The 12426-nt window shown below is 38.9% G+C and overlaps 1 pseudogene; it reads left to right on the top strand.

The window, feature by feature from the left end:
• Positions 1 to 839: 839 nt before the first annotated feature.
• The window catches only part of LOC113607381 (28S ribosomal protein S7, mitochondrial pseudogene), a 69977-nt pseudogene continuing 58390 nt past the window's right edge, over positions 840 to 12426 (top strand).

Genomic DNA, 12426 nt, shown 5'->3' on the forward strand with positions numbered 1-12426 from the left:
ACCACTGGGAACCACCATGGGTAAACCAAATGGGGAAAAAGAGGAGCAGAACATGGTAGAAAGAGACAGAGTATAAAAAAAAATGTGAAAGCCTTAGAAATGGACCAAAAAGGTTGTGGGATGACTTCAGTGAAAACCAGGCAGTGTCTAGCATACCCTTCCAAGGTGTCTGATTTAGGGGGTCTTTGTGTCTTTCATGATCTTTGAGCTATTTACAACTCTGTAATTTGTAGACAACTTATAGCAATGCAAATGATTCTTGTCCAGAAATGTACAAATGAATTGTTTCTGATGGATGTTCAGTTGATTCTCCTCCCCCAATGTGGAATAAGCCAGTTTTGCACTTTTGAAGAAAGTTCATTTAAATATTTCTGATGGCCTATTACATTGCTACTCTTTGGATTCTCCTTTGAACCAGTTGTAGCATCTTACTAGCTCCCTCATTAATTGAGTTAAATAAAATCTTTGATGTGTTTTTATTTTATATTTGTATAAAAGGCATGATTTTCCTTTGAAATACATATGTATATTTTAAATAAATATAAACATATATACTTCCAGAAGAAGTAGTGACATGTTTTTAAAATATGGGAAGGGGGAAGAATGTAGTGTGTTGATAGCAGAAAAGGCACATGGAGTAGTGGGGAGATGAGGCTTGGGAGGGTAAGCAAAATTAAGTCAAAAGGGCTTTGTGATATAAAATATAACGGAATATAATAATATAATATAACGGAAGTGAAAAATTTATTATCTTAAGAGCTGGCACCAGAATTCTTCTTAAGAAGGTTACTATAATTTTTTTGAGCCAGTACTTGTACTGCTGCTTGGTGATAGGCCACATGGATGTCAGCAGAGACCAAGGTAAACATTTTAGGAGGTGGCTAGTGTGATCTTCCTAAAGCAAAGAAAGAAATGTGTTTTAGCTCCTGAAAATGGAGGGGAAGAGGAGAATCAGGAATATGGTGTGCAGTTGGAGACCAGGAAGGGTGAAGAGCCAGTAAAAATTCTTTGTGTTTGAGTAACTAAAAGGCATTTCAAAAAGAAGCATGCTTAATATTCAATTTGAAGTCATTTGCATTAATGCAGTGTAAACCATTCCAAGATTAGCTTTGTGTCAGCTAATTTTCTAGCCAAGTTCTATGGGATTCCTTAACTATTTGTAAACTTGAAAAGAAGCAGAATTAAATATCTGAGTTGCTGCAGAGGCACTACCCACTAAAACTCAAGCCCAGAAGTAGGAGTCTTCATGCAAAAGGATCAGAGACTCTCGAAGAAGAACTTGGATTTCTTGTGGTTTGACATAACCTTATTTAGGCATCAGTGGGTAATAGATTTAAAATTGACATGTGGGTTACATAAACCAAGAATAAAGAGTTTTATTTGATCTTGGAGATGATAGAGAGACACTGAGGGTGCTGACATGGAGTGGTAGGCAAGCCTAGGGGCTAGAAAATGACATGAAAATAGGCGATCAAATGCTCAGTTGGTGTTGGGAAGACAACAGAAGAGTTGCAAATTACAGAGCATCTTAGTTTGTGAATGGGGCCATTAAAAATAAACTCATAGGTTGGCGGCATGAACACAGCCTGCAGGGGGTTAGTGCACCACGCTAGCCAGGAGGGAGTCCGGGGAAAAGTCTGGACCTGCCGAAGAGGCAAGAGACTTTTTCTTCACTCTTTGTTTCCTGCTGCGCAAGGAGAGGGGATTAAGAGAGCTGCTTAAAGGAGCTCCAGAGACAGGCGCGAGCCGCGGCTAACAGCGCGGACCCCAGAGACGGGCATGAGACGCTAAGGCTGCTGCTGCCACCACCAAGAAGCCTGGGTGCGAGCACAGGTCACTATCCACACCCCGCTTCCGGGGAGCCTGTGCAGCCCGCCAGTATCAGGTTCCCGGGATCCAGGGACAACTTACCCGGGAGAACGCACGGCACGCCTCAGGCTGGTGCAACGTCACGCCGTCACGCCGGCCTCTGCCGCCGCAGGCTCGCCCCGCACTCCATGCCTCTCCCTCCCCCGGCCTGAGTGAGCCAGAGTCCCTGATTCAGCGGCTCCTTTAACCCCGTCCTGTCTGAGCGAAGAACAGATGCCCTCAGGAGACCTACATGTAGAGGCGGGGCCAAATCCAAAGCTGAACCCGGGGAGCTGTGCGAACAAAGAAGAGAAAGGGAAAATTCTCCCAGCAGCCTCAGGAGCAGCGGATTAAATCTGCACAATCAACGTGATGTACCCTGCATCTGTGGAATACCTTAATAGACAACGAATCATCCCAAATTGAGGAGGTGGACTTTGAGAGCAAGATTTATTATTTTTTCCCTTTTTCCTCTTTTTGTGAGTGTGTATGTGTATGCTTCTGTGTGAGATTTTGTCTGTATAGCTTTGCTTTCACCATTTGTCCTAGGGTTCTATCCATCCGTTTTTCTTGTTGTTTTTTCTGTACTTTTAAAAAAATTTTTTTCTTAATAATTACTTTTTATTTTAATAACTTTATTTTATTTTACTTTATTTTATTTTATCCCCTTTCTTTCTTTCTTTCTTTCTACTTTTTCTCCCTTTTCTTCTGAGCCATGTGGATGAAAGGCTCTTGATGCTGCAGCCAGGAGTCACTGCTGTGCCTCTGAGGTGGGAGAGCCAATTTCAGGACACTGGCCCACAAGAGACCTCCCAGCTCCACGTAATATCAAACGGCAAAAATCTCCCAGAGATCTCCGTCTCAACACCAGCACCCAGCTTCACTCAACGACCAGCAAGCTACAGTGCTGGACACCCTATGCCAAACAACTAGCAAGACAGGAACACAACCCTACCCATTAGCAGAGAGGCTGCCGAAAATCATAATAAGGCCACAGACATCCCAAAACACACCACCAGACGTGGACCTGCCCACCAGAAAGAAAAGATCCAGCCTCATCCACCAGAACACAGGCACTAGTCCCATCCACCAGGAAGCCTACACAACACACTGAACCAACTTTAGCCACTGGGGACAGACACCTAAAACAACGGGAACTACGAACCTGCAGCCTGCAAAAAGGAGACCCAAACACAGTAAGATAAGCAAAATGAGAAGACAGAAAAACACACAGCAGATGAAGGAGCAAATTAAAAACCCACCAGACCTAACAAACGAAGAGGAAATAGGCAGTCTTCCTGAAAAAGAATTCAGAATAATGATAGTAAAGATGATCCAAGATCTTGGAAATACAATAGAGAAAATGCAAGAAACACTTAACAAGGACTTAGAAGAACTAAAGAGGAAACAAGCAATGATGAACAACACAATAAATGAAATTAAAATACTCTAGAAGGGACCAATAGCAGAATAACTGAGGCAGAAGAATGGATAAATGACCTGGAAAATAAAATAGTGGAAATAACTACTGCAGAGCAGAATAAAGAAAAAAGAATGAAAAGAACTGAGGACAATCTCAGAAACCTCTGGGACATTAAATGCACCAACGTTCGAATTATAGGGGTTCCAGAAGAAGAAGAGAAAAAGAAAGGGACTGAGAAAATATTTAAGGAGATTATAGTTGAAAACTTCCCTAATATGGGAAAGGAAATAGTTAATCAAGTTCAGGAAGCACAGAGAGTCCCATACAGGATAAATCCAAGGAGAAACATGCTGAGACACCTATTAATCAAACTGTCAAAAATTAAATACAAAGAAAACATATTAAAAGCAGCAAGGGAAAAATAACACACAAGGGAATCCCCATAAGGTTAACAGCTGATCTTTCAGCAGAAACTCTACAAGCCAGAAGGGACTGGCAGGACATATTTAAAGTGATGAAGGAGAAAAACCTACAACCAAGATTACTCTACCCAGCAAGGATCTCATTCAGATTTGATGGAGAAATTAAAACCTTTGCAGCCAAGCAAAAGCTGAGAGAGTTCAGCACAACCAAACAAGCTTTACAACAAATGCTAAAGGAACACGAGAAACACGAGAGAAGGAAAACACCTACAATAACAAACCCAAAATAATTAAGAAAATGGGAAAAGGAACATACATATCAATAATTACCTTAAATGTAAATGGATTAAATGCTCCCACCAAAAGACACAAACTCGCTGAATGGATACAAAAACAAGACCCATATATATGCTGTCTACAGGAGACCCACTTCAGACCTAGAGACACATACAGACTGAAAGTGAGGGGATGGAAAAAGATATTCCATGCAAATGGAAACCAAAACAAAACTGGAGTAGCAATTCTCATATCAGTTAAAATAGACTTTAAAATAAAGAATGTTACAAGAGACAACGAAGGACACTACATAATGATCAAGGGATCGATCCAAGAAGAAGATATAACAATTGTAAATATTTATGCACCCAACATAGGAGCACCTCAATACATAAGGCAAATACTAACAGCCATAAAAGGGGAAATCGACAGTAACACATTCATAGTAGGGGACTTTAACACCCCACTTTCTCCAATGGACAAATCATCCAAAATGAAAATAAATAAGGAAACACAAGCTTTAAATGATACATTAAACAAGATGGACATAATTGATATTTATAGCACATTCCATCCAAAAACAACACAATACACATTTTTCTCAAGTGCACATGGAACATTCTCCAGGATAGATTATATCTTGGGTCACAAATCAAGCCTTGGTAAATGTAAGAAAATTGAAATTGTATCAAGTATCTTTTCCAACCACAACGCTATGAGACTAGATATCAATTACAGGAAAAGATCTCTAAAAAATACAAGCACATAGAGGCTAAACAATACACTACTTAATAACGAAGTGATCACTGAAGAAATCAAAGAGGAAATCAAAAAATACCTAGAAACAAATGACAATGGAGACACGACGACCCAAAACCTATGGGATGCAGCAAAAGCAGTTCTAAGAGGGAAGTTTATAGCAATAAAATCCTACCTTAAGAAACAGGAAACATCTCGAATAAACAAACTAACCTCACACCTAAAGCAATTAGAGAAAGAAGAACTAAAAATCCCCAAAGTTAGCAGAAGGAAAGAAATCATAAAGATCAGATCAGAAATAAATGAAAAAGAAATGAAGGAAACAATAGCAAAGATCAATAAAACTAAAAGCTGGTTCTTTGAGAAGATAAACAAAATTGAAAAAACCATTAGCCAGACTCATCAAGAAAAAAAGGAGAACACTCAAATCAATAGAATTAGAAATGAAAAAGGAGAAGTAAAAACTGACACTGCAGAAATACAAAAGATCATGAGAGATTACTACAAGCAACTCTATGCCAATAAAATGGACAACCTGGAAGAAATGGACAAATTCTTAGAAATGCACAACCTGCCAAGACTGAATCAGGAAGAAATAGAAAATATGAACAGACCAATCACAAGCACTGAAATTGAAACTGTGATTAAAAATCTTCCAACAAACAAAAGCGCAGGATCAGATGGCTTCACAGGCGAATTCTGTCAAATGTTTAGAGAAGAGCCAACACCTATTCTTCTCAAACTCTTCCAAAATATAGCAGAGGGAGGAACACTCCCAACCTCATTCTACGAGGCCACCATCACCCTGATACCAAAACCAGACAAGGATGTCACAAAAAAAGAAAACTACAGGCCAATATCACTGATGAACATAGATGCAAAAATCCTCAACAAAATACTAGCAAACAGAATCCAACAGCACATTAAAAGGATCATACACCATGATCAAGTGGGGTTTATTCCAGTAATGCAACTATTCTTCAATATACGCAAATCAATCAATGTCATACACCATATTAACAAATTGAAGCAGAATAACCATATGGTCATCTCAATAGATGCAGAGAACGCTTTTGACAAAATTCAACACCCATTTATGATAAAAACCCTGCAGAAAGAAGGCCTAGAGGGAACTTTCCTCAACACAATAAATGCCATATATGATAAACACACAGCCAACATCGCCCTCAATGGTGAAAAACTGAAACCATTTCCACTAAGAACAGGAACAAGACAAGGTTGCCCACTCTCAGCACTATTATTCAACATAGTTTTGGAAGTTTTAGCCACAGCATTAAGAGAAGAAAATGAAATAAAAGGAATCCAAATCAGAGAAGAAGAAGTAAAGCTGTCACTGCTTGCAGATGACATGATACTATACACAGAGAATCCTAAAGATGCTAGCAGAAAACTACTAGGGCTAATCAATGATTTGGCAAAGTAGCAGGTTACAAAATTAATGCACAGAAATCTCTTGCATTACTATACACCAATGATGAAAAATCTGAGAGAAAAATTAAGGAAACACTCTCATTTACCAATGCAAGAAAAAGAATAAAGTACCTGGGGAAAAACCTACCTAAGGAGACAAAAGACCTGTATGCAGAAAATTATAAGACACTGATGAAAGAAATTAAAGATGATACAAACAGATGGAGAGATATACCATGTTCTTGGATTGGAAGAATCAACATTGTGAAAATGACTCTACTACCCAAAGCAATCTACAGATTCAATGCAATCCCTATCAAACTACCAATGGCATTTTTCACAGAACTAGAAAAAAATTTTTTACAATTTGTATGGAAACACAAAAGGCCCCGAATAGCCAAAGCAATCTTGAGAACGAAAAACGGAGCTGGAGGAATCAGGCTCCCTGACTTCAGACTATACTACAAAGCTACAGTAATCAAGACAGTATGGTACTGGCACAAAAACAGAAGTATAGCTCAATGGAACAGGATAGAAAACCCAGAGATAAACCCATGCACATATGGTCACCTTATCTTTGATAAAGGAGGCAGGAATGTACAGTGGAGAAAGGACAGCCTCTGCGATAAGTGGTGCTGGGAAAACTGGACAGATACATGTAAAAGTATGAGATTAGAACACTCCCTACACAAAAATAAGCTCAAAATGGATTAAAGACCTAAATGTAAGGCCAGAAACTATCAAACTCTTAGAGGAAAACATAGGTAGAACACTCTATGACATAAATCACAGCAAGATCCTTTTTGACCCACCTCCTAGAGAAATGGAAATAAAAACAAGAAGAAACAAATGGGACCTAATGAAACTTCAAAGCTTTTGCACAGCAAAGGAAACCATAAACAAGACAAAAAGACAACCCTCAGAATGGGAGAAAATATTTGCAAAGGAAGCAACTGACAAAGGATTAATCTCCAAAATTTACAAGCAGCTCAATAATAAAAAAACAAACAACCCAATCCAAAAATGGGCAGAAGACCTAAATAGACATTTCTCCAAAGAAGATATACAGATTGCCAACAAACACATGAAAGAATGCTCAACATCATTAATCATTAGAGAAATGCAAATCAAAACTACAATGAGATATCACCTCACACCAGTCAGAATGGCCATCATCAAAAAATCTAGAAACAATAAATGCTGGAGAGGGTGTGGAGAAAAGCGAACACTCTTGCACTGCTGGTAGGAATGTGAATTGGTACAGCCACTATGGAGAACAGTATGGAGGTTCCTTAAAAAACTACAAATAGAACTACCATACGAGCCAGCAATCCCACTACTGGGCATATACCCTGAGAAAACCATAATTCAAAAAGAGTCATGTACCAAAATGTTCATTGCAGCTCTATTTACAATAGCCAGGAGATGGGAACAACCTAAGTGTCCATCATCAGATGAATGGATAAAGAAGATGTGGCACATATATACAATGGAATATTACTCAGCCATAAAAATAAACGAAATTGAGTTATTTGTAGTGAGGTGGATGGACCTAGAGTCTGTCATACAGAGTGAAGTAATTCAGAAAGAGAAAGACAAATACCGTATGCTAACACATATATATGGAATCTAAGGAAAAAATGTCATGAAGAACCTAGGGGTAAGACAGGAATAAAGACACAGACCTACTAGAGAATGGACTTGAGGATATGGGGAGGGGGAAGGATAAACTGGGACAAAGTGAGAGAGTGGCATGGACATATATACACTACCAAACGGAAAATAGATATCTAGTGGGAAGCAGCCGCATAGCACAGGGAGATCAGCTCGGTGCTTTGTGACCACTTAGAGGGGTGGGATAGGAAGGGTGGGAGGGAGGGAGACGCAAGAGGGAAGAGATATGGGAACATATGTATATGTATAAATGATTCACTTTGTTATAAAGCAGAAACTAACACACCATTGTAAAGCAATTATACTCCAATAAAGATGTAAAAATAAATAAATAAATACATAAAACACAGGACAGAGAGCAATGCTCTGATTGTCAAAGTAATTGGAAAAGATACGATAGCTGCTGAAATCATCAATTCATTGTTTCATATTTCTAGTTCCTAACAGAGAGAGAAAGTCTAAAATTAGCTTCTCACATATTGTCAGCATTTAATAATCCATATTAGCTTTAGGGCAGGGGGAAGTGGGAAATGATGTGTGAATTATTTCCCAGGGAGTATCGACCTTTTCCAGAAATGGTTCATGGAAAGACTGTCTTTCTTATCAACCACATTTTTTGAGGATCAACTCATACTAAGACACTCTGACAGATCCAGCTGATTTAGAGCTAGCTCAGTACTGAAGAGCAAAGGAGTAGAAATAATCTCCTATTGGAGTCAGGTCAGCATTATGGTTGAAAATACAAGTTTTAGAGTCAAACAGAACCAGTTTGAGACCTGACTCTACCTCTTACTGGCTGTGTGATCTTGGGCAACTTATGTAAGCTCTCTGTGCCTATTTTCTCATCTATAAGTAAGGGTTAATAATGGCAACTTTCTTAAGAGTATAAAGATTCAACAACAACAACAACAATAGCTTAGCACTTAATATTTCCCACACTGTGTAAAGCACTTTGTATGCTCTTTTAGATCCCCATAAAACTCTATGAGGCAGGCCTTATTATTATTCCCGTTATACAGGTGAAATAATGCATGTAAAGTACTTACGCGATGACTGGCACATAGTACTTGAAAAATAAATGTTAGCTATCATCATTTTCATGTTATTACAGGTGAGCTTGATGTCAGAGTGTACAAGTTGGATAGTTAGGGCCAGCGGTCACTTCATGACCTTTTCTCTGTCAGAGAAGAGCATAGCAATGATATATCACCCTTGAACACTCTGCCTAATGGTCTAGTAGGAGAGAGATTTTCCTCAACACCTCCTGCAATAACTCTACTTTATATTTATTTAGTATGCAGTAAGGAGCTGTTTCCATAGAGCAATGGCATCATCAAAGCATATGCAAGGAAAACTGATCTAGTGAAAGTATATAAAATGAATAAGAAAGAGGAGAGGAGAGGCAGAAAACCCAGCTAGGAAACCCTAACATTACTGTACACAAGAGATATGACAGTAGAATAGGATTAGGAGCCCCATGAGAGATTTTAGAAATTTTGCTGTATATAAGGGATAATGGTTTGTACTTTTCTTGTAATGTGTTTGTCTGATTCTGGTATCAGAGTAATGCTGGCCTCACAAAATGAGTTGGGGAATATTCCCTCCTCTGCAATTTTCTGGAAGAATTCTTCCTACTGTCATATATTTTATTATACATGTTATAAACACCACAATGCATTCGTATTATTTTTGTCTAAAGAGTCAATTATCTTTTAAGAAGATTTAAATCATTTTAAATCTTATATATTTACCTTTGAAGCGACCATTTACAGTAAACGATTAGATACAAGCTTCCATATGTTGTTAAGTTGGTGTGTGTTCCTTTCATGTGGAAAAAGCATACTGAAACAAACAAAAAAATAGCCTGACAGTGAGAAAAGATCATTGTAACATCTCTTAACCTTTCTTACCTGCAAAAGTCTTAGTGCCTAACTGACAACTCTAACTTCACACACAACTTAAATTCCTAAAGGGAATTGGGAGGGGGGGAAATTTCATGTTTGTTGAACCTCAATGTGAACAGAACTTTCATGCTAAGGGGAGAAAACTGTATTCAATGATGTGTTTGAACTGGCTCACATCAGTTTACGAGAACTGATTGACAGATTTTCAAAAATTTTGCAGGGCTTCCCTGGTGGCGCAGTGGTTCAGAGTCCGCCTGCCGATGCAGGGGGCACGGGTTCGTGCCCCGGTCCGGGAGGATCCCACATGCTGCGGAGCGGCTGGGCCCGTGAGCCATGGCCGCTGAGCCTGTGCGTCTGGAGCCTGTGCTCCGCGACGGGAGAGGCCACAACAGTGAGAGGCCCGTGTACTGCAAAAATAAATAAATAAATAAAATTTAAAAAAAAAAAATTTTGCAAGCCAGTTGCTAAATACAGCCATTATTCAACATTAAATTAAATTAGAATACAATTAAATTATAATTAAATAGATTATATTAAAAATAAGGATAACAAATACTCAAAACTCATCAGTTCCTAATTATTTCATTACTTTACTACTATTCTATTTTGCTACTTTATTATTATCTGCCTCCTTGAAGTTATTCACACCTATTTAAATCTGTCCAGTGGAAATGCTACATAGTGGTATGCTACTGCAGGTTGGGACCTTGAAACAGGCCATAGTGGGAGTATGTTACCACAGAAAGAAGTAAATATGGCAAATATGGGCTTTCCCCTCTCCCTTAGAGGGCTGGTTGTTACACATTTACCAGTACATGTCTGATGGTATTGCCTTAAGAATGATAAGAAATTAACAGAGGGCAATAGTTCAGTACCTCTTCAATTACATTGATATTTCTCATTAATTCTTATAGCTATCTTGGATCAAACATTTTGCAACATGGGAAGAGCATGATAACTGAACCCAAGTACAGAAAGATAGCTTACCCAGGAGAAAAGCTAGATTCTTAGACCCAGAGATTCTTGCATGCCATATAATCCAGTTTTTTACCCAATGCAGGAACCATGAAGCTACACAAGATCTTGCAAAAGAGAAGCAAACAGCTTTGTTTTTAATGGGAACAGAGATCCTAGTCATTTATGTGATGGAGGCAAAACTTGCCAATTCAGGACTATTCCTTCCCTGTGCCTTCCAGCCTCTCCACTTCCCCGCATCCCCAGAAAGATCAAAAGAGTGGATGTGCTTTACCATCAAAGTTCCCAGATCTTTGATGATGCAAAATTGGGGAAATGGGTAAGAAGAGTAAGAACAGATATGTAGGGCACGGGGAGAGAAAGTGAGGTCTAACTGAGACCTGAAGAAAAAAACAGAAGTGGAGTAAAAACCTGACAGAAAATAATGGAGCCACAGTGAACCTGACTGGAGGAAGAAGGGCTGGTGGTAACAATGACCTTCAGCAAAGGGATGAACCAATGTCCAGCCAGCCAGTGAGACCTGGTTCATTCTCCTTAGGTCTCTCCCAAAATTAGTCCATCACCTTCCCTTGCATCAGGAAGAAATGTCAGTTTGCCTCCTAGCCCCCAGCTCTGCTCTACCCACTCCCATACCCATGCACCCAACTCAGTCCCAGAAGCTGCTTAAATGCCAGCCCTATAGGATTTAGGGCTGATAAGTGCTGAGCCTCCCTCACTGCCAGATGCCAAGTTGGAGAAGATGAGAAGTACAAAGGCTGATCAGTGACCCACATCCATGTGCCACAGTGGCTACCTTATGTCACCTTTGAGAACATTCCAAATAGTAAGTGAATTGATACAAAATAGAAATTTCTCCTGTGAATATCATTTCGTATAGAACACTCATGACAGTGAAAAACTAGTTGAAATAAAAGCAAAACAAAGTAAACCTTCGGCTGTTACTTCGAAAATTAATGTGTAAACTGTATGTGATGTAACAATGAAACAACACTGCACATTGGATCCAACAGGAGTATGGGAGCAGCTAGTGGGCCGGGTCATTTCACACACCCTAAGGTGCTGAGGTGACATGTGCGTGGCTCTCATCTGAGCTCAGTGGGCTGAATCTCCTAGAGAAAAATGGTCTCAGGAGTTTACAGTTTATCTCAGGAACTACTTACACTCCTGCTTTTTGGGGACTAATGATAATTTTCTCCTCCAGGAAGGCAAACTTTCTTGCTATTTCCCAAACTTACTTCTCTAGCTTTTTAATTTGATTAAGGAAAAGAAAAATAAGGAAAGATATGAGTAATTACTAAATGCTATTGAATGATCCTTTCAGCATAGTACAGGAACATGAAGCTCTTTTGTTATTGTCACTATTAAATCTGAATTCTCATGTCTAAAATATGTATTAAAACTTGAGTTTAGAATTGTATTATAGCTTGCTTTTTAGAGAACCTGCATAATGGAAAAATAAATGTTTTTTAATTTATGCATGAGGTACATTGCTAATTCATGTGATAATATGTGGACTCACGTTCTAGGTATATGGAGAGTAAAATAATATCTGTTTCAAACTCTATCTTAGGGTCTGTCATCCAGCAACATTTCATGCCGGGTTCATTCACACACTACAGAACTATGGAGGTTCAGAGGAAGCTTTTCCAAAACAATTGAAATTGAAAAAATTATGTAACAATACAAATGTACACTGAAATAGAACCAATTATAA

The sequence above is a fragment of the Aethalodelphis obliquidens genome, unplaced genomic scaffold (genome assembly GCF_003676395.1).
Source record: "Aethalodelphis obliquidens isolate GAN/ISIS:26980383/991018 unplaced genomic scaffold, ASM367639v1 scaffold48, whole genome shotgun sequence".
NCBI classification, from domain to species: domain Eukaryota; kingdom Metazoa; phylum Chordata; class Mammalia; order Artiodactyla; family Delphinidae; genus Aethalodelphis; species Aethalodelphis obliquidens.